The sequence below is a fragment of the Thermobia domestica genome, chromosome 16 (genome assembly GCF_964235325.1).
Source record: "Thermobia domestica chromosome 16, izTheDome1.hap1.1, whole genome shotgun sequence".
Lineage (NCBI taxonomy): Eukaryota > Metazoa > Arthropoda > Insecta > Zygentoma > Lepismatidae > Thermobia > Thermobia domestica.
Window position 1 is genome coordinate 23088936 of NC_137469.1, and position 26943 is coordinate 23115878.

Consider the following 26943-nt stretch of genomic DNA (forward strand, 5'->3'; position numbering starts at 1 on the left):
TATTTTCATTCATCTCTCATCATCACCGTCTCCTTTAGCCTAACCGGCATAACCGTGGGACGTAAAACTTACAGATTTCATTTTCATATTTCTCATTGTGAAATTACATTGAAATATTGGCAATTACGCTGTCATAATACCAGCAGTAAGTTACGATTGTGTTAGTTGTATGAAGCTTGATTGGAATGAATATGAGGTGAAATCTTTCACTTTAACATGCCACGAGTATGCCTTTTAGGCTAGGGAGATGTATGATTAAGGCAAATGGATGATGTTCGTGTTCGTGTTTTTTCTTGGGGTGCTTCCGTTTTCTATTACATTCTCATTCCACCAATTCTTCCATCATTATTCAATTGCTTCAATCATTCGCCTCTCTCAGTATAACGGGACGTTAATGTGAAACACTTTTTCTATCTCGTCATAAAAATAATATCTCCCCTTGTCTCGAGGGTAGCCCTAATTCATAATCATCGTCACAGTAACAACGCCAGAGAGAAACAAGGGAGTAATCGCTCTCCTGATGGCTACTCCTACCCCCAGACATGTTATCTTGTAATACTGTCCTTTTCGTAGACCAAGTATAGACCAACCTGGTTGCACAAATGCTTCCTTTCGGAGTTACAGGCTGCCAAAAATATGAAAAAATGAACTTTAAAGGTCCATAGCTCCAAAACTATGGGACCTACCACAGTCGGGTCAAGAGTACATTTACGAACTAGTATGTACCCTAGAACCCTTCTGTAACAATTTTTGTAAAGGTAGTTAGTGAGTACTTCAAATTAAATGGCCGTAGCCAAACTTCCTCTTTAAAAGTTGTTGCTTGAGTACCTTAAGACTCTGAAACATGTGTTTTTGGATGGGGTACATACTACTTCCTAAGTGAAGTCTTGGCCCGACTACGGTAGTTCCCATAGTTTTGGAGCTATGGATCTTTAAAGTTTATTTTTTCATGTTTTCGGCAGCCTATAACTCCGAAAGGAAGCATTTGTGCACCCAGGTTAGTCTATACTTTTTGTCTTCTCTTGGTGTTAGGAATCACCTCCCAAACGTCGCCGGTTTTGTTTTGAAACACCCTATATATATATATATGCCCCTAAAAACTTATTTGCCTTCCGTTTGTCTCACCTTCACCAAGTTAAAGCTGGCGTCGCCACTGCATCGCCGTTATAGGTACTCTATCGCGATTGGCAGATACTCTACTACAAACTGAGACGTTGCCATCTAATCACGCTCCTTAACCAACCTCTTTGCCTATAGATACCAACACGTCCCTAAGGTTACAATTCCTTCTCAGACAATATCCATATTACGTTTAAAATCCATAACATTCCCTAGCTACTATGCAACCTGTATAGTATAGAAGAAATGTTGGCTGCCTACAATACAAGGATACGTCGCTTTTCTTATTGCAATCATGTCGCCCGAGTTCGTTAATGGAATTAATCCGTTAACATCTTTCACGGGTAATGAAAACTTTAACGGCTGCTATCCATATTTACCATTTATTTATAAATGTATATTTCACGAGAACCTCTTGATTGTGTTTACCAGAGTTTATTCTGGATGATTCTTCTCCACACCCACATTCTGAAATATTCTATTTTTGTTAGTTTTTTTCATTCTTGATTTCTACTTTACACAAAAACATTCCGTTAGTCGTGTTTATGAATTCGTTATTCAGCGGTCCAGATTCTCTGTCATTTTTTCCCATTCCTGCTTAGCGGTAGCGCGTTTGGCTCTGATACATGGGTAATCCCAGCTCGCGCCAAGTGAACTTTGTGGTGGACAAACACCGTGTGCGTGAGTTTTCTCGGGATTCTTCCATTTCTTCTCACTTTCTTCATTCCACCATTTCCTTCATTTTTCGTCATCACCGTCTCGTTTTAGCCTAGCTGGCTGGCTTAATCCTGAACGTAAAACGTAAAGATTTTTCCCCACTTCTATTGATTTCCCCCCTTCACCTGTCAGATCTCCATTAATAATTGTTACTACGTACTTGAAAAATAGTAATAAAAAAAACATACACTTCTTTCCTTTAAATGAAATGAAATCTGTAAGTTTTACGTCTCACGGTTATGCCGGTTAGGCTAAAGGAGACGGTGATGATGAGTAATGAATGAAATGGTGGAACGAAGAAAGTGGAAGGAAACGGTAGAACCCCGAGAAAACCCACGCACACGGTGTTTGTCCACCACGAAGTTCACTTGGCGGTGGCTGGGATCGAACTTCTTTCCTTTAAAATTTTATAATCGTTACATGTCCTTTTGTCCTAATCACTACAATTTTTTAGATCTTCATCTCATATTTTTGATAGATTTTCTCGCAAGCTTTTTTAAATGAGATATGATATTAATTTCGAATGAGGGAGGAGCGCGGTGGCTCGGTTCATTCCCGTTGTGCCTACTTCCCGTTCTGCCTACAGACCCTCCAGCACTTTAAAGAAAATATTTTTAATTATCTTATCTCTAGGCAGAACGGTAATTCCCGTTGTGCCTACTTCCCGTTGTGCCTACTCTTTCGAGACGGGGAATTATGTGCAGGGAGGAATTTTTGTAGGGAATATTTCTTTAGTATTTCTAAAAGCTTCTGTAAAAACAACCACCACCTCTACAAGTTTCATCATACATGGAAAATTGGTTGACTCAGTTGCAAGAATGTTAGACATTGTATGTGAAACAAACATTAAAAAAAAAAAAAGATCTAATATCAAGCAATTTCAGAACAAAATTTTATTTGGGTTTCCAGTAGTTTACCTCCAGCATGCTAAGACTTGCAGTACTAAAAAATGCCACAGTTCACATCCCCAAGACATGTCTGGCCAACTATTAAACAAACAACGCAAGAGGATGCATAAGGCGGCCTTTAAAAAGAGTGTTTGTCTAGATCATATCTCTTTCCTCTAATTGATTGATTCAGTTGCCAGTAACCCGTTTGACATTGTATCTGAAACGAACACGAAACAGACTTACTTCGGGCTAATATCAATTCATTTCACAACCGAATTTTAATCGGTTTTCCAGTAGTTTATCTCCAGCATACTAAGGCTTGCAGTACTAAAAAGTGCCACAATTCACATCCTCAAGACATGTTCGGCCATACATTAAACAAACAATGCAAGAGGATGCATAAGGCGGCCCTTTTGAAAAAAAAAGAGCCTTTGTCTTTTACATCACTGCTCCTTCTTTGGCATTACCTTAACAGGTAATTTGTCTTCTAACACGATTCTATACTACATGCAATGTTACATATACTTATATTGTCAATGTAAATACTACATATCGTCAATGTTAATACCATATATCGTTAATATAGCCAATATATTTAAAACATCTCACCATCACTGTTCTAAATGCAAACAGTATGCAACTGCATCTGTGTAAGCCACCAAGTCTATTACATGTGATTCCAGACGTGCCTTCAATGATTTTATTTTTTGTTCAATTCGCTTATATTTCAGCTTTGGTTCCTTCGGCTTTTTTCCTACCTCCAACATCAGCATACAAGCTTCATTCTCACTCTGTTCTTGCTGCAACAGCTGTACAAATGTAAAAATATTTGGATGTTCTCTTGTCAGTTTTCTGTTTAATTTAGAGTGCCAGCCCTCTACAACATTATTTGTTCTTCCCTCAACATTATCATCTTGGTTCCATATATCTCTGGAAAAGAGAGAAACATTAATTACATAAAACAAATCAAAGCTTGACAATAGACATTCAACAACGATTGGAAGTTGCATGTTAACGTCTGTCGTAGATAACGTTAAGGATAACGTCTGTTGTTTGTTGTTAGTAACACGGTAAATTTATAAGTATTCAGTTTTGTAATCATTACACTAGTATAGAGTTAATTTCAGATCTCTGGTATGAGCAGATTAAAATTTCGTATTGGTATGAAATACGTGTTCGGCGTTTTGTTGGTGATGAGTTTGCTCAGATAATCACGCTTCTCTACCCAATCGGATTACTCACGACGGTGAGAATGAAAACTCTGAGAAATTCGCAAAGAAGGCTCCTTCTGAATTTCCATTACATTTCACAGAATATTTTTACCGTAAAATAATCGAAATTAAAATGCTATTTGTGTGGTCACATACAGAATAAAATCACAGATATTTACGATTATTAGGAAGGCTGGAACCACGTGTAATAGGCTTGATGGCTTACATAGATGTGGTTGCATACTGTTTACATTTTGAACAACGATTATGAGATCTTTATTTAAATTACATTGGGTATATTGACGATATGTGGTATTTAGTATTTACATTGACAGTATAAATGAAATGAAATGAAATTTTTAAGTTTTACGTCCTACGGTAATGCTGGCTAGGCTAAAGGAGACGGTGATGATGAGAAATGAATGAAACAGTGGAAAGTAGGAGAAAACGGTAGAACACCGAGAAAACCAACGCACACGGTGTTTGTCCACCACAAAGCTCACCTGGCTCGAGCTGGGATCGAACCATGGACCCCATGCACCAGAGGTGAACGCTCTACCCCTGAGCCATTGCGGTCCCATTTTTTTCTTTTTTTACAATATAAGTACGACATATTGCGTGTAATACAGAATCATGTATAGAGGACAAAGCACCTGATCATATATAGAGGTGATGCCGGAAAAAGATCTGTGATGTAGAAGACAAAGGGTTTTTTTAGAAAAAGAAAAGAGACCGAATTATGCATCTTCTTGCATTGTTTGTTTAATATATGGCCAAATATATTTTGAGGATGTGAACTGTAGCACCTATTACGTACTGCGAGCCTTAGAATGTTGGAGATGAACTACTGGAAAACTGAATAAAATTTTGTTGTGAAATGACTTGATATTAGACCGAAATAAGTTTATTTTCTTGTAACTGAATCAATTAATTTTCCATTTCTCTGTAAGTATTAAAAAAACACATCTCTACTAAAGTAGACGTGAATAACGCTGCTAATAACAAAACTGTACCTAGTCATTTTTTCTGAGAAGAGCAAGTAAGATAACATTTAAAATATATGATGAAATTTAAAGGAATAGTTATTCTTCTTACAGAATCTATTAGAATTACTAAAGAAAAAATCCCTAGAAAAGATCCCTCCCTGCACAGAATTCCCCGTCTCGAAAGAGTAGGCAGAACGGGAAGTAGGCAGAACGGGAATTACCGTTCTGCCTACAGATAAGATCATTAAAAATATTTTCTACAAAGTGCTGGAGGGCCTGTAGGCATAACGGGAAGTAGGCACAACGGGAAGACACCGGTGGCTCAGTGGTAGAGCGTTCACCTCCGGTGCTTGGGGGTCTCTGGTTCGATCCCAGCTCGCGCCGTGTGGACTTTGTGGTGGACAAACACTGTGCTCGTGGATTTTTTCGGGGTTCTCCCGTTTCCTCCCACTTTCTTCATTCTACCACTTCACTCATTTCTAATCATCACCGCCTCCTTTAGCCTAACCGGCATAACTATGGGATGTAAAACTCAAACATTTCATTTCGAATGGGGGATATTATTTTAAGACCATGGAATAGGATTACCAGATTATACCTTCTTAATGGGATTATATCTTTTTTCGGAAAGTCGTCCGGCGTCATATTGACGAACCACAAAATATCCTTTAAAAAAAAGAGAGAGCGAATGAGAAAGTAACAATAAAGATCAATACATATAATTTCAGGAAACAAGGTGATAATCGTATTAGATTAGATTAGAGAAGTAATCAGACGTCATTATAGCAATGCTCTTGTATAGCGTATGATTGGAACGAAGGGGTCGGTGTGAAGTAAGTAGGAGGGGAGAAAATAGAATAGGTGAATAGTTTTCGATACCTGGGTACTATTAGTAGTGATGATATGAAGTGTAAATGTAAAATAAAAGCAAGGGTAGGAATGGCGAAAGAAGCTTTTAGAAGAAAGTATATACTATTTCGTGGGACTTTGAATAAAGAGTTGAGAAAAAGACTCATAAAACGCTTCGTGTGGAGTATTGTACTGTATGGGCCAAAAACATGGACATTACTAAAAAATGATGAAAAACGAGTGGAGGCTTTTGAAATGTGGCTATGGAGAAGAATGGAGGGAATTGGCTAGGCCGAGCGGAAAATGAATGAGAGGGTGTTAGAAATGGTAGTGAAAAAATTACAATTTTAGATATTATTAAGAAGAGGAAGTGAAACTGATTGAGACATTGGGTAAGAAGAAACTGTATCATGAGGGACGCGCTAGAGGATATGGTGGCAGGAAAGAGAGGGAGAGGGCGAAGGAGACTATCATTAATGGACGATATCAAAACAGAAAAGTCGTACGTGAAAGCAAAGTGGTTATTAGGGGAAATCTGTGGAGTATAGAAGCTTCTCAGTTGCGGCAAGTGATAGAATGGCAGAATATCTATGCGATGACTTGTATAGCCTAATAGTTTTGATACGCGTGATCCGTGTTCCATTCTCAGTGGATGCATAAAATTTCTCAGTGCTTACCCCAGAGATAAGAATTTTGCATCAGGCCCCTTCTCCAGCTGCCTACTGTAAGGAGGGCACATTTGAAATATTTCAATAGGGCCCTCACCTACTTGGGCCCGGGCCTCCTATCTTCAGTGGTGTTCGGTGGCTACTCTTGCACCCCCCCCCCCTAGTCTTGTTATATTGTAATGAAGGTAAAGTAATAAAAATATACTTTTCGGGGTAAAAATAAAATAAAATAAAAGCTGCCCTCAAATTCTTTGTCCCTCCACTCGTCCCCACACAAGAAATTATACAGGGGTCGTCACTGGATCCGGCTTGATCTCATTCACTCGAACCTCGTTGAGTGTGAAGAACTCACTATTTCGGCCATCTCTGGTTTGCCTTGGATTGTGGGACAACAATCAGTGTCGTAGCGTTTGTGAGGACAAGGGGGTAATTGCCCGCATTTAAGCTTCTCGCCGTTCGAGGGGAACAACAGGAAACACCCTTATTCCATATGATAAAATAGAAATGTATAAATTAAGAAACATTAAATGTTCTCACCACATTTTAACAGAAAAAAATGGGGAGAGGCTTAAACGGAAATGTAATCTAGATTCATTTAATTAAAATGTTTACTATTAGGGTCTGCAGAAGCAAACATATATACAGGGCGTTTCAAAACAACACCGACAACGTTTGGGAGGTGATTCCTGACACTAAGATAAGACAAAAAGTATAGACCAACCTGGCTGCACAAATGTTTCCTTTCGGAGTTATAGGCTGCCGAAAACGTGAAAAAATGAACTTTAAAGGTCCATAGCTCTAAAACTATGGAACCTACCGTAGTCAGGTCAAGACTTTACTTAGGAACTAATATGTTCTCTATCCAAAAATACATGCTTCAGAATCCTGCAGTACTTCTGCAACAATTTTTATAGAGATACACCATAGTTAGTGAGTACTTCAGATGATATGCCTGTAACCAAACTGCCTGTACAAAAATTGTTGCGTGAGTACCTTAGGATTCTGAAACAGGCATTTTTGGATAGAGTACATAGACCTATTAGTTTCTAAGTAAAGTCTTGACCCGACTTCGGTAGGCTCCACAGTTTTGGAGCTATGGACCTTTAACGTTCATTTTTTCATGTTTTTAGCAGGTTGTAACTCCGAAAGGAAGCATTTGTGCACCCAGGTTTGTCGTCTTATTTTGGTGTCAGGAATAACCTCCCAAACGTTGTCGGTGTTGTTTTGAAACACCCTGTATATCTTATGTCTTTAAGTTGAGTAAAATATCGTCCCCCAGTTTTAACTTGTGAAGCATGAACTGGGCCCACCCATACCATTTCCGAAAGAACTTAAAATAATTTAAAATGCTACTACTACCTCTATCTGCCCAAAATATATTTCTCTATAAGCCATAAATGTTAATTAATCTGAGCTAGAAGTAAAACTGGATCTGAGAAAGTAAGAGGGATGCTTGACTTCACGCCGTCCCTCATGCCTATCTTTGTCCATTATATATATTTTTTTAGAAAATAGGGGGATGCCATAGATTTTTTGAAAGTGGGGGGGAAATGACGTCCTCATGCGTTCCTCCTCACTTTTACTCTTGGATCTGGGATCTAATTCAGTAAAGAACCAACTGGGCCACCTAGAAGTAATAAATATATTTATTAAGGTTGCAAATTCTAGGTTTATATTTAATATTTTTCTATGGGGAGGGGCAATTACATATTTTTTCTAGGAACCCCAAATATTAATGCTTACCCCCTAGGAAAGGTTCCAAGTTGCGGCGCGAGCAACAACTTAAAAAAAAAACTTTTAACTAAATACTTCAATGCCTTGGAAAGATAATTAAAACGAAATCCTTTTCTGTAGAACTGAAAAGAATGTTTTAGGAAAAAAAAAGTTGTCACATTATTTTATTTTATCATTTGAAAGTTTCTTCATACATAACACCTAAACCCCTCTCCCATAGAATTTCCTGGAAACATTACGGGATAGAATAAGCTATTCGAATCTGAAGGTTTTGGAACAACCAACCCAAGTGCTTCTGCGGAACAATATCGAATGAATTCTGTGGTTTTTAGAACTTTTTGAAAGACTCAAAAAAAAAAAAGCAGATTGCGGGGCACAATAATTGAGTCCTTGTGACGTCATTGGTTGCGTGGCAACCTTGAAGGGGGGTGTGCCGTCGAACTGAGAGGGAGAGACCAGTGTTGCCAAAATATTGACACAAAAAAAGTCTCTGAACGAGAGATGGAATGATTCCAGCTTTGCGTAGAAAGTCGCTAAAACAAAATTGGAGCCATAATACTTCCTACATAATTAATACTATGAAAATATTTACTTTAACGATTTTTAAAAATGCACAAAAGTCTATATGCATTATAAATAAAATGAGCTTCATAGTTTTACGTCGCTCGGATACCCTTTAGGCTAAAAGAGACTGATTATTAATTATTATGAAACAATTAGTGAAATGAAAATGTACGAGGAAACCGTAGAAACTCCGAGAAAAGCCATTTGGGATCGAATTAGATCCCCTCAAATTAGAGATGAGCACCTACGACTTAGCCACCGTGCTTCACCGCCACCACAATCTAACATCCACGTCACTGTAACTCACGTTTCTATAGCTACTCTGGTTTCTATTCAGGAGCGTCATTTCAGATTTTGCTGGGGGGGGGGGGGGCAAGACCCCTTGATATAAGTAAAATTTCGCCTTTTTCTCTGATTTACTACTATTCTATTGATAAAATCTATATTATATATATATATATATATATATATATATCACTCAGGGGGGGCAAATGCCCCTCCCTGCCCCCCTAAATGACGCCCCTGTTTCTATTAAATACTTTTATAAATATTATAGTCATCGACAAAAATTCTTGGATCATAAAACATAAAATAGTGGTATGGCTGGAACGTCCCTATGGAAAATTACATTCCTTTTAATTTACCGAAAACGGTTCTCAAAATTGTGCCCTCCTTTCTGAAGTTATTTTCGAAACGAATTTCATCGAATGCAAAGAACTTTTTCGCTGATTGTACCTCTCAACGGAAGTTAAGGGAATGTCTACCCACTTGCAAGTGTTTCAGGATCCCTATAAGATAACACGTAGATATTTCTATGTGAATATTTAACAAGATATTGCACTTACCGTCTCAAAATTTTCCATGATATTTTCCAACAGCAATACCTATATGTTCATGGTTTCTGTTTTTGATTTAATGCCCCAGATCAATTTAGATTAATTATAATGTATACTTCCGTTTACACTTGGCAACGTAGAGGATAGAATTTCTCCAGGAATTGAGAGCTCTCTGCTGAACCTCTAGCCCTAATAGTCTTCGCGTCACGTGGTAGTGATTTATGAGCGCTTCTGGCTAAAAACAAATGTTGTCTCTGTTTCTTCTTTTTTTTTTGTCAAAAACTTGTTTTGGGCAGCTTTGTCCTCAGTTTTGTCCACTGCCTCTATCGAGATAGCAGTTATACAATGGAGATCGTTTGCAGATCTCATAGCAGATAATGTAACATTCTTTGAAGAAACTCGAAGACTGACATACGAACCGCGTGACAATTTGGGTAGGGAATCTGGAGCGTTGCAATTTTGTGTTCTGAAGTCCGCCTTATCACACAAGACGAAATGACCATAAACAAGAGACTTGTGAAGGAAGAAGGAAAATGTTCTTAGTAATTGTATCCAATTGTTTCCACATTTTTCACCTTTCCCCCCGAAAGATTCCTTCGAAAAGGGAAAGAGGGGAGGGTGATTTTGTGACCCTTGAGTTTTAGAATAGTCTTGAAACGAACTGCAAAGTGCACTTACTGGAAATTCTACTGTCGTTGTGCTATAATATCTGTGTTGCAAGAAGTGTGACAAAATGAAGGAATCAAAGAGGAAAAGAATCTGGTACTCTCTCCTTCCAAAAAAGAAGTCTCGCCAGGGCCAGAGTGGTCGATCTCAGAGTATGGAGTTCAGAGACTGGATAGTTAATATTTACCATTCAGGATTACCTTACAACCAATTAAATTCCATTTTCACCTAGCTTGGGCTGGGTTTGGGCAACTCCCTCTTGTGCAGTCGCCTGGACCCAGATCAGGCTCGTATTTATAGACATGTGTCTATTTCCGGATCACTTCGGAATTGATCCTTCGTTAATAACCATTCAAGTTCATTACTATATTTCCTGAATTATCCAGTAATCCTTTCTCCTCCAATCCTTTATCTTTCTTCATTCTTTCTCTTTTTCTTTTCTTCTCTGCCTCCCTCTGCTACTCTTCTTTCTCACTCTTCTTTTTCCTAACACTAACAAAACTGAAAAACGGTGTCGTGACGGGGAGTAGTCGCTATCAGCACAGTCAATAAGTTGTTTCGATAGTTTTTTTTTTCTTCGGGAGTCCGATATGGAATGATTAACTCGAAAATGAACATATACAGAAAGAATAATAATAATAAAATTTATTCATGATTTCAATTATCAGATAGGAGAGTATTGTATTTCTTCCTTACTTCGGGCGACTCCTCCTTCCACCCACGAATAAAATTACCCGTATGCATGACAATAGGAAGGTATTTCGTTGAAAAATATGCTTTTTGTAGGATCATTTTAATTTCAGGCATATAGTCATTCTACTCCTTTTCATAATGTAATTAATATAGATGAATGCACAGTATAAATGTAATGTGTTAGAGATGTAATAAACTATTTCGTTGATAATTGTTTTTGGTAGAATCATTTGAATTTCAAGCATAACGTCATACTAAGGGGTTCCATAGTCTTGTGGTTAGAACTTTTGACTCCTGTTCGCGTGATTCTAGGTTCGATTCCCTACTAGAATACTCAAATCATTGGCGTTTGCTCATCGTTGTGAGCCAAGCTGGGGAGCCACGTGATTAAAAGACGTGACAGTCTATAGAATTAATATAAATGTATACACAGTACAAATGTTGTTTGACAGTAGTAAGGTATTTCGTTGATATGTATATACTATTTCTAGGATGTATACATTTCTTTGTATACGACTTTTATAATGTATAATGTATTCTTATAATCAAGAACGAAATTTTAAAATTCTCCTTCTTCTTATTATTATTATTAAGTATTCTGCCTTTTGGAAGAAGAGACCTTAAATTATAAAACAGCTCTCCCAGGGGAGAGAAAAGTTTTAAAATTTCCTTCTTGTGCATCAACCTATGATTGAAGTGAGAAAGATTATTATTATTATTATTATTATTAATATTAATATTATTATTATTATTATTATTATTATTATTATTATTATTATTATTATTATTATTATATCGAGAATGTACTTCCTGGGTTTCCTCCTTAAAAAATACACACACTATTTCCAATCATGCTTATCCTACTTTTTACAAATTTGTCTTTTTTTCCCTCTGTCTTTCATTCCCATCATGCGATGGGTGGGCCATAGAAGGTGACGCCTTTTCTGTGACCAGAGTGATCAAATTTGTCTAATTCAATATTGGTTTAAATAGTATTAGTTTTCAAGCTACATATATGAGTTCTTTGACTAACTGAATAGTGCACGCCCCTTCTGGCTCCCTCGCCACTATTTAACATTAAATTTCAGATGCCTCGATATACTTGCATAAGTTTATTATTTCTAAAATAAACATTACGTGAAAGGTTATTCAAATTGATATCAAGTTTTTCTGACATTTGTATATTACGCATATCTTTCTTAATTTGCATTACTCACATTACCCCAGAGAACGAACAAATTTTAGAGTTCTGGTTTGAACTTCTCTTACAATAATAAGCAAATATACGAGGAACAAATTTACCATTATTGACGATGCGGAGGGGAGGAGATTTTCTGGACTAGGAAGGAATGTGTGCGGGTGCAGAGCAGAGGTCTGCACGGGCCGGAATTTTCAGCCCGGGCCCGGCCCGTGAATTTACAATGTGAGGCCCGACCCGAGTCCAAAATATGTCTTAGCGTTTAGGCCCTAGCCCGGACTGAGCTCTGTGATAATCAAATGAGCCCGAAATAAGCCCGAATTGCAGAAACTTAATTATTAATGCAAAATTGTATTTTTATTTACAGCAGTTCGAGGTTTGATTTTGCAGTTGTGTTTTAAAAGTCCTCCAGAAAGAACGGTGCAATTTGTATCGTTTTACACTATATTTACAAAGTTAGGCCCGAAAAAGTCCGAGAAATATGGTTGTATATTTAAAAATTCAACCCAGGGCGTCATTTAGGAGGACAGGGAGAGGCATTTGCCCCTCTCCTGAGTTTGAGATTTATATAATTTTATCAATAGCATAGTAGTAAATCAGTGAAAAACGCGAAATTTTACATATATCAAGGGGTCTTGGCCCCCCAAGCCAAATCTGAAAAGACGCTACTGCCCGAACCCCTCCCGGGCCCGAAGTGATACATTCTTTGTAGGCCCGAGCACGTGCAGACCTCTAGTGCAGAGGCGTTTCAAGTGGTGGGCGACTGCCCACGGCCTTGCATCTTGAGGGACCTCGCAAAGACCAACGAGCCTAAATCGATTTAGCACTCACTTTTGTCGATGCAACAATAGAAACAAATATGAATTCGGACTTAATTACAGAAAAACAATACGCTTCAAACTAACTTTTCATCTATTCGTATATATTAGATCGCTAGCATACGCGACAGGCGGCGAGTTTATTTTAAAATTGCAATAATGAATGTGTATAAGTCTTTATCGTTGAGATGAATTGTTTTCGATAAAATTTATTATAATTAGCATTTTTTTTTAAAAGGGGGCAGGAAGGACTCGTAAACCTTATTCGCCTTCTGTGCAGATGGTATGGTAAAAATCAATACTGGATAATGAAAGTGTAAGTGTAAAGGCTAATATGGAACAGAGAAACAAAAGAGAACTTCTTCAGAAGGGAATTGGGAGGGGAGGGGATGAGAGTACAATGCTGTGACACTTAAAATGCGTCTTGATTTGTATACTTCAACAAACTTTTCTTATTAGATTACGCAATTTCTAGTTTCTTACTCCGATTATTCAAAGTATTCAAATGTTCTCGGAGGGAGTGACCGCCCCTCCCTTTAATCCGTCCGTGGTGTCATTCAGTTTGGCTTTTCGCTACTAATTCAAAGTGCTTTCCGAAACAAGTTGTCTTCTTGTGACAGCAGGGGGTGGAAGAAACAAACAAACCGTGAAAGGAAGAAAGAAGAGGTTTTGGGCTCTTCCAGTCCAGACCATTCTAACCACTGAGAAGTGAGAATCACAACGTGATTTTTCTGGTAAGAGCGTCCTTTTAAAAGCAGCTAACAAGCAAACAGATGGTCAGCCCTCTCCCCTCTGCAGCATACTTTTTATTCTCTGTTGCCAAACTTACTGAAGAATATATTGCAATTAATCTAACGCATGTAACGTAAATTGGAGACCGTGGTTGGATTTATATGGGTCTTGTGTATTTGTATTAAAAATTTCAAGTTATTACCTGCAATACTTTGTTAGAAATTACCATATTAAATTTTACATGTTATCAAATGGAGAGTTAGAAACCTAAGCGGAGATGGTAGAAGATCCCCTTAAAACAAATTATAAAAAGATATTGAAGGCTGGTATTGTTCTCTGGTAGAGGACACACGGGGTATCAGAAAACAAAGCGGAACTGTGGATGAGTGGTCACGCAATAGCTTTGCGCAAACTCGCCGGTTGCACAGATTAAAATAAGCAAATAGTTTAAGAAAAAAAAAGCATCAAAAATACTCAAGAGGCCTAATCACTGCGAAATTAAAATACCGCTAATCTTACAGTAATTATGTTATATCTTCAAATAGATTAAAGATAACCGAAATATGGAACAAGAGGGCGCTAGACAATATTACGTATTTTGCGTGAGGTACCGTTATCACGAGTCACTTAGTAACTTTCTGTTTGCCAGCCATTTAAAAACGCGAAAATAAATGCCGATTTTCTAAATGTCTGGAAAGCGAAAGCAGATAAGTGAGTCACATGTAAAATAATATTGGCTAGCGAGCTCTTGTTTCCACTTTTTGATTGTTTTTATTTATTTGAAGGTATCACATAATTACTGTAAAATTAGCGGTATTTTAATTTCATCGTGGTTTGGCCTCTTAAGCACAAAAGTCGCTAAATTTGATAAATCGTTATTCAAAAAAATTACCCCATAAAATCACATTATTTCTTTCTTTTTTTCTTTCTTTTTTCTTTCTTCTTTTCTTTCTTTTTTCTTTCTTTCTTTCTTTCTTCTTTTCTTTCTTTTCTTTTTTTGGTCACTGTTTTGGAAGTGAAATCCCTTACATTTTAGCAGCTTTTCACCCCAAATTGGCAACCCTGAAACAGACAGAGTAAAAAGCGTTTCTCACTAGAAACGGAGCATCGTTTCGTTTCGTTTCGTTTCATTTCGCTTCCCGGAGGATCTCACTGCGGTAAAAAGGGAGGGTCTGGCTCAACTTAGTTGCTTTGACGTCAGAATGTACGTCATGAAAAGCTAGGACCCGGGAAGGAAGTTCTCCTGTCACTCTTATTGTCTCAGGAACTAGAATATAATGCGCCAATTGCGATATGTTTCCGTTTGTTTTTGGGGTTTCAGGAAATAACGTGTTACTCAAGTTCGCGATAGAATTTACAGTTCTATGAAATATCTCATTTTGTCTAGTACGTAGTAACTAAAGTTAGTGCCTAGAAAAGTTGCAAACTTTAGGGCGTGGGTTTGTGAATCCTTCCTCAAGTTTACCAGTAGGCCTCAGAGATGGCTTAGAGATGATGATACACCATTATAGCAGGGGCGGATCCAGGACCGACTTCTGGGGGGGGGGGAAGGTTGTCATACTGCTACTGAGAGCTACTTTTAAAAGCTTCAAACTTTGGGATGGGCTTTATTAATATATACAGTGAAACCTGTCTTCAGCGGAATCGAGCGGGACTCGCAAAAATTTCCGTTAAAGACAGGTTTCCGCTTAATGGAGATAGACCTTTCCGTTAAAAATATATATATATGCTTATAACGGACATAATGAGAAAATATATTGATGTACGCAACTTGTTCAATTACAGTACTTTTTCCTTCTACGGATTAATACCCAAAAAAATCTTAAAATAAACACAAAATATGCTGTGCACACTTTCCTTTATTTTTCCCAATAGTCAAGCAGGATTTTTTGCATACATTGCTACTACTTGGCTGCGGTATACTTCAGGACACAGAAAAGCTTTCTATGGAATTTTGAAAGTCCTCTGAACTCTTTCCTCCTTGTTTTCACGACACGTGATGGAGATATATAGCTTCTGCTTTACCTCAATTCCTTCTTTCCAGAACTTTGTTTTGTCAGTTTTCTTCTCATTTTTGTTGGCTGTCGCTAGTTGCTACACAAGCGGAACAGAAGTACGCCTACAAAGAAGACTGACAGCTGACATGCTACGTAGGACTAGCGAAAAATTGTGGGAGCTGAATATGAGTAGTGATTGACGAAGTTCAACACTGCCCGTAAAGATTTAACAAAAGAACGAAGTATTTATCGCAGACAGTATATGTTTACCCTCTCACAGGATGTTTAAAAAATTTCTAAACGATGTAGTCTGAAACTCAGGATTTTCCGTTAAAGGTTTATTTTGCTTTCCGTTGTCCGCATAACACAGTTTCCGCTTAATTAAGGGACTTTTACATGTCTTTTAGTTCAAAATCCATGGGACCATGAAATATTTCCCTTTAAGACAGTTTTCCGTTTAATAAAGGGTCCGTTGTAGGCAGGTTTTACTGTATATATATATATATATATATATATATATATATATATATATAAAATAAGAGAGTGTCCTCTTCTGGGGGGGCGATTGCCCCGATCGCCCCCCTGGATCCGCCACTGTATTATAGGTATTCTGTCAATGATGACAGGCCACTTGTCACAACTGAGAAGATTTCATGTTCCACAGTCTTCTGCTAACCTCTTCGTCGTCACGTACGATTTTTGTTTCGATATCTTCCATCAATAGTAGCCTTCTTCGCGTCCTCCCTCTTTTTCCTGCCATCACATCCTCTAAATCGTCCCTCGTGATAAATTTCCTTCTTAACCAATGTTCCAACCAGTTTCTCTTCCCCTTCTTAATAATATCTAAAAGTGTTCTTTTCTCCCCCACCATTTCTAACACCCTCCCATTAGTTTTCCGCTTAACCCTGCTAATTCTTTCCATTCTTCTCCACATCCACATTTCAAATACTTCCAATCGTTTTTCATCACTTTTGCGAAATGTCCATGTTTCTGCCTCATACAGTATAGTGCTCCACACGAAGCATTTTATGAGACTATATCTTTGACATGCAATTTTAGGAAAATCCACAATCTAGAAAATAAAAACTCAGAATCTTACATATTAGTTCCTAAGTGAAGTCTTAACCCGACTACGGTAGGTCCCATACTTTTGGAGATATGGACCATTAAAGTTCATTTTTTTTTATATATTTTCAGCAGCCTATAACTCCCAAACGAAGCATTTGTGCGCCCAGGTTGGTCTATACTTTTTGTCTCATCTTGGTGTCAGGATTCACTTCCCAAACGTTCTCGGTGTTGTTTTGAAACACCCTGTATATCCGTAATAGATATGCCAATTATCTAACATGAGTGACTCGTGTGTACAAGGTGCCGGGTTGGAGTCTCGGTGGTAATACATGTCTCCCATACAATTCAGAATAGTGTTTCTGATCTAGCTTTGCTTCTACCTTCTTATGGAGTATTGGCGATCTTAAATAAATAAATAAATAAATAAATAAATAAATAAATAAATAAATAAATAAATAAATAATAATAATAATAATAATAATAATAATAATAATAATAATAATAATAATAATAATAATAATCAATAAGCTGATAATTTCCTGATTGCGGAAACAATTCTTTTTTGTGGGGGTGATTTTTTAAAAACTTTTATTACACACTAACCAGCGAAAACATTATGACCATCTACCTAATATGTGACTTTTTTGTGTTTGGCTCGCAGGATAGCATCAATGCGGTGTAGAATTGAAGCGATAAGCTCTTGATAGGTGGCTGCACACTTGCCGTACCACATTGCACACAATTCACGTAAATTTAACCTTGTAGAATTATATTTCTGTGACAGTTCAAAGTGTGTATACATTTTTTCGTGCATCCAGTACGTAATTTTTGGACAATATTATGAACAAGTAATTTAAAGTTCTCATTAACTATAACATTTACTGCCATCTTGCTAATGTTATAATGAAACACTTAATGAAGTATTCTTTAGTATTAGTTTCATATTAATACTAAGTATACTCTAAGGTACAATATGGGTCTTTAACCCTACAAGCAATGCGGGCCACATTACCAATTTCAGTTACGTTTGCAGATCACTAAGATGTAACGTGGTACTAAGAACCAGAATAAATAAGTGTTGTACGACTAGCATAATGATATAGCAGACTAGCATAATGATATGATGTTGTCAAGAGAAATTATTTGCTCCATATTATAGGACTGTTAATGAAACAAACATAGTATTTAGAAAATAAGAACAAAAAAAACGCCCGATTCGTTTTTGGAGAAAATTGGCTACAGAGAACGTACCCCAAAGAGTACCTACACTACCTCTTCCGACTTTTTTCCCAGAAAAATTAAAGCCGTATAATAGGGTTGCTAATGAATTCTAATTTGGGGTTTATATGTCATTAACCATCCTTTACTAGTAGGCCAATCATAAGAAAGGAATTGATGAGAGGGTCATCCAGGGAGAATTCATCAGATATCTGGAAAATTGTGAGCATCATGTTCGTGGAATCGGATGAAATTTAGCACAATTATTAGTGAGACCAAAAATAAGTTCAAACATTGAATATAGAACATTACTCCCTCCTTCTCCCCTGGGTTTAGCAACGCCATCCCAAAGTTGTAAAGACGGCCAATTTTTGTGAAAAATCATGTCATTAGTTTTGTGTGTGTGTGAGGGGGGGGGGTAGAATGAGGGGGTGCTTGACTAATTATACCTACAGCCAGAAATAAGATTTCAGATTGAATGTGAAGAATCAGTGGCGTAGCAGCTGCCCCCGCAACCCCCGCAGTGCAGGGGGGCCCCGACGTATAGGGGGCCCCGAAGTCTTGCGATGAATAAAGATTTAAAGAATTGGAAATTCAATCTTACTTCTATCGGCTTTACAACTAGGGCCCCTTCTCTATACTTTGCGGGGGAGCCCGCAAAAGTGTGCTACGCCACTGTGAAGAATGTTACAGTTTGAACACAAAGTATTAGTATTTCCATGCGGCCAAACTTTGTGAATATTTTGCTTTATTTCGTGCATATTTAATACTTCATATCTCTGTAGTAAATGCAAATGCAAAATGCTTTTTTTTTTTTTTTTTTTTTTTTTGCGTGGACTTACACATGATTGAAGTCAGTTCATAAAAGAAATGATTGTGTTATTTGTATGCATACCTAGATTTTCAGCACTTTTGAAACAGCTAAAATATGAAAATTAGTTTTCAACCCGAAAAAAGTCGGTGTGAAAGTCAGGCTATTCGATAATAGGCCCAAACTATAGTTTGCACTTAGATATTCCAACACACAAAAACGTTTTTTGTGTCTGTAATATGTAGGCCTATATGTGATATGTCACTGCGTATGTATGACGAATGTCCGATAGATATAAAATGTCTTCAAGCAAAATATATATATGAAGTTCTGAGAAATCCAACGCTCGGGGCCATGTAAGTCCAGGGGAAGAGGTATTATCCTACATTTGAATTTATTTCCAAAATATAAACAAAATTCTTATTATCCGGTCACTTTTATATGTGATGATTCTCCATGGAATGACCCATACGGAATTTACAAATGATTGAGAGAATTAAGTTTTAACATCTGGCTGTAAAAAGACATTATTGGTCGCCTGGGTTTCAGTGTAACTGCCGATGTTACAAAATAGCTGAAGTCTCAGGGTCGTATCCAGGATTTTCTGAGGTGGGGGGTGCACCATAACTACCAAAATAACTAGTCTCATTGAAACCCTTCAAAGAGACATATGACAACACTCTTTACACCTGACAATGCTGACAGTACGGGGGAGGGGGAATATTTTAAAGAGGATCGCATGTGATATGCATTAAAAGTTATTGTTCTCTCTTCCTAGGTTCTGTTTGCTTCCCTACTTGACAAACGTTATATCGCTTTGCTTATTAAATCCTTTTCCTTGAACCTTCAGAAAATCGACTTAAACTATTGCTTTTGAAAAACTCCTCTTTCTTTTAAGCCCCAAACGGAAACATGACGGCAGAAATTTTCGGGAAGTGCTGGTATTTTCACTGCTAGCTTCTCATTTTAGATAGTGTATATTTACAACGAAGGGGGTGCACATGCACCGGTGCATCCCCCCCTTAAATCCAGCCCTGGCTGAAGTATTCTAATATCGTGTCCAAAGTATACTGTCTGCCTATCAGAGTATTTGGAACAATATTGGTCTTCAGAATATCTTTGGGGGGCGCGGTGACTCAGTGGTAGAGCGTTCACCTCCGGTATTTGCGGTCCCTGGTTCGATCGCAGCTCGCGCCGTGTGCAATGTGTGGTGGACAAACACAGTGCTCGTGGGTTTTCTCGGGGTTCTCCCGTTTCCTCCCACTTTCTTAATTCCACCATTTCACCCATCTCTCATCATCGCCGTCTCCTTTAGCCTAACCGGCATAATCGTGGGACGTAAAACTTACAGATTTCATTTTTCATTTTCAGAATATCTTTAAGTGTCATCTAAGTCTTCATTGCTTAGAAGAGCCTCAGAAGTCCCAGGTGGTTATAAATATTTCACTTTAACATCTTGATTCTGTTCGGCAGAGTTTAGAGCTATGTTACAGACAGTATGAGCTTGTACGGTCAATTGGAAAAGATTCCCTTTCGTCACTGTACGTAATATAGCGAGTAAGAAATTTCTCTGAGAATGAAGTTTGATACAGGTCGCAACAGGTTAGTCGCAACAGGTACGATACGATGCTATTGACTTGTATCCGGAAGTGACCTACATGCGGCAAACCATTCAACAAATAATTATATCATCTCCGGATACGAAAACAGAACTCCATTCCTTTTATTATTTCATGAGCTCCTTCGTGGCTAAGTGGTTAGCGTACGCACCTCTGGCGTAGGAGACCCGGGTTCGATTTCCGGCGGGAGCTCATGTGGTTCAGATTCAACGTTAATCAGTAAGTCCTGTCTCATATAGCCTCGCTGCTGAAAGGGATGTTAAACTCAAAAAAATCAATCAATCGATCAATCCTTTTATTTCATATGGTGCAAATTGAAACCCTGCCTGAGGAGTGAGCATAGGACTATCAAGTTTCTGAAGACGACTCCTGACTGCAGCCTTTTGATCGTGCCACCAACCATCACAGGCATTTTTGCCATGGCTGGTGGAGAAAATATTTCATTTAGCATTCACACCGACATCCAAGTACATAATTGTTTCTCAGTGAACTAAAGCACTTTGTGTTTCCAGTGTGATTTTTATATGGTGACATGTTTTTCTCCATACCATATTGCTGTATATTGGCAGAGAAATATAACTTTTGTGGATAATATATCTCATTTCTCTGGCAATATAGTATATTATGGATACAAAACATTTTTAGCACACTTTCATCACACGTCTATCCAGAATACATTACAGAATAACAGGTTTGTATACTGAATTTTGTCGTCATATGTCATACATATGCACATACAAAGTGGCATAACACATACATATGTATATTATAGTCACTCTTTGCGTGTATATATGTTTTGGAATATCTAAATAAAAACTATAATATGCGCCTATTGTCAGTGTTGTCTGACCTTGAATACACTAACTTTTTTTCGGATTGAAAACTGTAATTTTCAAAGTTCCCAGTTTCCAATGTTGAAAATCTATGTGTGCATACAAATAATACAATCATTTTGTGTGTGTATGTGTGTGAATTGACGTCAATCATGTGGGTGTTCATTAAAAAAAAAAAAAAAAAAAAACTTTTCCTGTACTTGCATTCACTGCAGAGTCAAGATACACAAAATAAACAAAATGTTTGCAAAGTTTGGGCACATGTATCTTTCCAACCGTAACTCGTAGTACGACCAAACTGATATTTTGTGCTAAATGGGATACCCTTCTAAATGGGACTTTACTTTGGCTTTATACCATGTGTCTCAAAAGTCCCCTGACATAAGGTAACTCTGTTATTATCAGAGTTTCAACAAAATGTAAGAAGGGAAACCGTCTCCAAATGTGTTAAAACTTTCAATTTAAAGTGAAGGAATATTTTAAATCGGACGAGCCGTTTGGGCTGTACACTCCTTACGCGCCCAATGTTAAATGAAAAAGCAATGTTGCCATTTATCTGGACCCACAACATAGATGAATGAAGTTACTGTCTTTTACGCCAATGTATCAATGGCCAGCCCCATTTCAAACATGCCCTCATTCACCATACTCTTACAAAATTTATCCACCTCCTTTCCCTCCCTATCCCCTTTATTATGGCAACGTTGAATTTTCATTTAACCTTGGGCACATAAAGAGTGTACAGCCCAAACGGCTAGTCCGATTTAAAAATTCGTTTACTTTAGATTGAAAACAGTACATTTGGAGACTGTTTTCCCTCTTACATTTTGTTGTAACTCTGATAATAACAGAGTTTACCCTGTGTCAGGGGACTTTTGAGACACCCTGTATGTGTTCAGTCAAGCGCTACATTTGTTTTTAGCGGATATGTTTTTGACAAAATTTGGCTCCCATTAGAACTTTTGGGAGGCATTGCTAAGCAAAGTGGGCCAAGAGAAGGCAATATTCTTCCTTTGAACTTACTTTGGTCCCACTGATAACTATGGAAAATTTAAGCAGATTCCATGACCATGATTCAACCATGTTTTGATGGTTATTCACGTAATGACCTTAGAATATACTGTTGTAATAGTTTAATCTTAATACGTGGCCTGATTCTTAGACAGCATAATCTTTTGTTAGATTTACAAACAAATTCGTTCTTTTTCTAGATTATCTCAAAAACTACGCATGAGATTGTACAGTCACGCTCATAATTTTTTTCATCTTCATCACTTCTATCGATTGGGATGTCTCCTGTTTGATTTTTTTTCGTTAAACGATTCTTAATATCGTAAAACTTTCACCCTCCAATAAACTACCCTTATTTTTGGAGACTAGGAAGAAAATAGCTGGAAAAGCTTATAGAAACCTTAAATTCAAAATCTGGTTTTGACATACTGAACTATATGACCTGGGTAGGTGTTCATACATGAAGACAATCGGACCGACATTCAGGAATTACTTCTTAAAGAGGTTGGTTTACTAAAACGCGCCTTTCCTATATTTACCATGTCTGTCCGGCTAGGAGACAAAAAAAAAAAAAAAAAAAAAAATCCAGAAGTACTTGAGCCAGGCCCGGCTGCCTACCTGGCAATCTCCAGCCCCCCTCCTCCACGAGCCTGAGGGGCGCCAGTTCTGAAAAGTAGGGGGAAACGAATAACGCCGAATGCTGAACGTAGAAATAAAGTATTATTAAGAAATGTATCAGTTTTAAGTTCTTAAAACCATTAGCTTGATTTTAGATACTTAAAATTTTCAGAATTACATTGTGTGGAAAAGAACTGAAATTGAAGTTATTACTTAATGTTCTAATATTGTATTGATTCTTGATTAGTTTTGTGTTTCTATAAAATGAATATCTTACCTTTCTAAAACTTGCAGTTATGGAAATATATCCTGTGCTATGTAACTATAATCCATTAATGGACTGAATAGAATAATATCACATTTATATTTACTGTACGTAATGATCGCTTAGGTGTGTAAGAAAACTAATTTTCAATATAACATTTTAAACTTTGGTTGTAAGTCTGGTTTTAGTGGCAAATACGGAAACGGATCATTACAGAAGGTTACTTGCTCATTTACATTTTCCTAACAATCATTTATAAGTTAAATGTAAAATGACGTTACAAACAGTTTGGGGAGCCCAAGCAGCTATCAAGCGCCAAGGGCCCTCGACGAAGCCAGTCCGGGCATGACTTGAGCAATTATCACTAAACTTGATCAGAGTGTAGAGAGTTAAAACTCAGGAATCGACTTTGTTTTCGGACCCGATACTCGAACCAGAAGTGGTAGAAATTGTCCACTTCCGGTTTTAACGTTCATCGCTGTAGAGTAGAAACGGTAATACATAAAAAAATGATGCTGTTTTCTTCAATCGATTAAACGTCTCAAGAATACATTACGTGTATATACACCCTTAACGCTGTACTAAAACCGGAAATAGTTGAAATCCGCTACAACTTCCGGTTTCAATATTGGTCTACATAGATCAAAAATGGTAGCAGATAGAGGTTTGTTGAAATCGATTTTTTCGTTGTAAGAATAGATACCATTTTTCCTCTTGACCTTCTATTTAAACTGAAAGTGGCAGAAATCAACCACTTCCGGTTTTAACATTGATCGCCATAGAAGAAACAATGTAATTGATAGCAACAAGCGGTTTTCTGGTAATCAGTTAAGAGTCCCAAAAGTATACTCCGTCTCTACTAAAGCCAAAAGTGGCAAAAAATCAAACACTTCCGGTTTTAAAAATTGTTCGTTAGAAAAAGAAAATGGTAAGAGATATCGACAACCGGTTATCTGAAATCGATTACGCGTTCGAAGGATATATGCGATATCCACTCTAATTTCTCTTTACTGAAACCGGAAGTGGTAAAATGTAATCACTTCCGGTTTCAATAATAATTGACTAAATATCATAAAAACAAAACTCTTTCACGAGGTGTACACGTGAGGCTTCTACTTGTTTTGTTCTGGCATGTAAGCAGGGGGTAAATGTAAGGCGGAAACGCGGGAGGACGTCGTTTCCGCACTTACAAAATTATCTATGGCGTCCCTCTACTTCCTAAATAAATTACAATGAGGAGAGATAGGCACAGGGGGAAGGCATGGCATCATGCATCCCCATAACTTTTCAGATCCACTTTTACTCCTGCATGCAAGTACTACGACTTTTTTTTTATGATTGCCACACTCATTGGGCCTGAAAAGGGCCGCGGTGGTTCAGTGGTAGAGCGTTCACTTCTGGTGCATGGGATCCCTGGTTCGATCCTAGCCAGGGATGGATTTAGGGGGTGCAAAGGTGCACATGCACCCCCTCCCTTCGTTGTAAATATATGCTATCTAAAATGAGAAGCTAGGAGTGAAAATAGCAACCCTTTCCGAAAATTTCTGCCATTTTTTTTTTTCCATTTGGGGCTTAAGAGAAAGCAGAGATTTGCAAAAGCAATAGTTTTAGTCGATTTTCTAAAGGTTGAAGGAAAAGGATTCATCAAGCAAAACAATATAACATTCGTCAAGTAGGGAAGGAAACAGAAGGCAGGATTAGAGAACATTTTTTCCTGCATAATACTTGCAACCCTCCGTTCTGCAAAATACTTTCCTCCATTTTATGCATCAGTGTTGTCAGGGGCAAAGAATATTGTCACATGTCACTTTGAAGAGTTTCAGTGTGATTGCTTATTTTGGTAGTTATCAGTGTTGTACCCCCCTCAGACAATCCTGGATCCGGCTCTGATCCCAGCTCACGCGAAGTGAACTTTGTGGTGGATTAATATCGTGTGCGTGAAGTTGTCTCGGGGTTCTCACTTTCTTCATTCTATCATTTCATTCATTTCACATTATCACCGTCTCCTTTAGCCTAGTCGACATAACCGTGGAACCAGTGTTGCCAGCCAATTTTCCGAAAAATCAGGAAATTTTTGATCCAAAATCCAGGAAAATTCAGGAGACACAACTTACTATCTAAAGATGTTAATTAGTAAGATTTTTTTTTACAAGGCAAATAGTAAATCCATCAATGATTATACTTACCAATAAAAGGCCATCGTTTGCATTTGCGTACATGTCAGCGTTGACTCTCCTGGTGAGAGAACGATCTACAGGGAATCCGTAGCATGAGATGTTTGAAGTGAGCTGGGTACCCAGTCTGTTTCTTTGTTTTGTCTTCATCAAATTTACGGTAAAAAAAAAAAAAAAAAAAAAAAACACTCTTTCTACAGCGGCACATGAGTGTGGAAGGCAGAGCAGAGATATTACAAATGTGGATAAATTCGAAAACATTAAGTGGTTATCTGCATCTTTTTTTTTTTTTTTTTTTTTTTTTTTTTTTTTTTTTTTTTTTTTTTTACTGACAAGCATCCAACACTCTTGAACAGAAACATCATTTTTCAGTTTGCAAATGTGCGTTTTGTAATAACCGCCACTCTGAGTCTACTTGTTGCAATTTACTCTGTTCTATAATATTATGAAAGTCAGCTGCAAGAGGAACAATTGATTGCGTAGATTTGTTTATTACATTTGATGGACTAAGCATCTCTAAATGTTTCATGAAGCGCATATCTCTCTGGAATTTGATATACTGCTTCAATATAGAAATCAAGACACCTGAGTTTAAAATCTCGCATTCCATCATTTGGGAGATTTCTTGATGATATGGATAGGGAAACTTTTGCTCCAAAGTACATTTCATCTATAGATAAGAAGATCCCAGTGGTTCTGACCGGAGCGAGTTCATGTGGTTCGGATTCCACGTTAATCAGTAGGTCCATGTCTCATATAGCCTCGCTGCTGAAGGACGTTAAACTCAAAATCAGCTCAACTCAACAACCCAGTGGTTCTGAAGTCTACATTTTGAAAGAGCTTTTGGGTGATGCAGAAAACCAGGAGAATTTTAACATTAAAAAAAAAATCAGTAGACCAGGAATTAACTTGAAAAACCATGAAATCTCCTAGAAAAACAGGAGACCTGGCAACACTGTATGGAACATAAAACTCGAAGGTTTCATTTCATTTGATTTCATTGTACCTGAAAAAGTTTAGAACGAAGATGAAAGGAAACGAGTACACATGTGATATTACTAATATGTCAAGTCAAGTCAAGAACTGTCATTTTTCCTACTCTTATTGAGAAGGAAGGATATCTAGCTGTATAGCTACTTTATCCAAAGTAGTGATTATTTGTTGGTGTGTGTTTTGGCAAGTCTGCATGTTACAATGGCATTGTGTAACTTTTTTTTAAAATTTCAATTTTGTATATTTTTTTTATTTTATTTATTTATTTTTGTGTGTAAGGAGTGAGTTTGTTTGGATAGGTATAGTTGGGAAAGGGGAGGACCTCAGCAACCTCATCATCATAAAAAAGAGCAGCAGAATCTGAATATTGCCTATTAATATGTATTTTCACGTAATTATAAAATTATAGATACCTTGGTTCTTTATTGCATACTCAGAATGAAATAATCGGTATGCTGTCTCTCATACGTACTCTAGTTAACATCCTTCAGAATTTGACAAGCAACTAAATTTACAGCTAAAATATAACATATTACTTCGGCTGTAAAGAAGCGAGAAACAAAACCACGACTTTTGCCGATCTACAATCACATTCACCGCCATCTGTAAGTTTTTTTTATTAGTACAAAGTTGATAAAAACACATAAATACGAGA

General features: G+C 37.5%; 1 protein-coding gene across 7 annotated transcripts in view; it reads left to right on the forward strand.

The window, feature by feature from the left end:
- The window catches only part of dnc (phosphodiesterase dunce), an 872058-nt gene that overhangs the window by 633599 nt on the left and 211516 nt on the right, over nt 1–26943 (forward strand). The gene's annotated exons all lie outside the window — the stretch shown is intronic.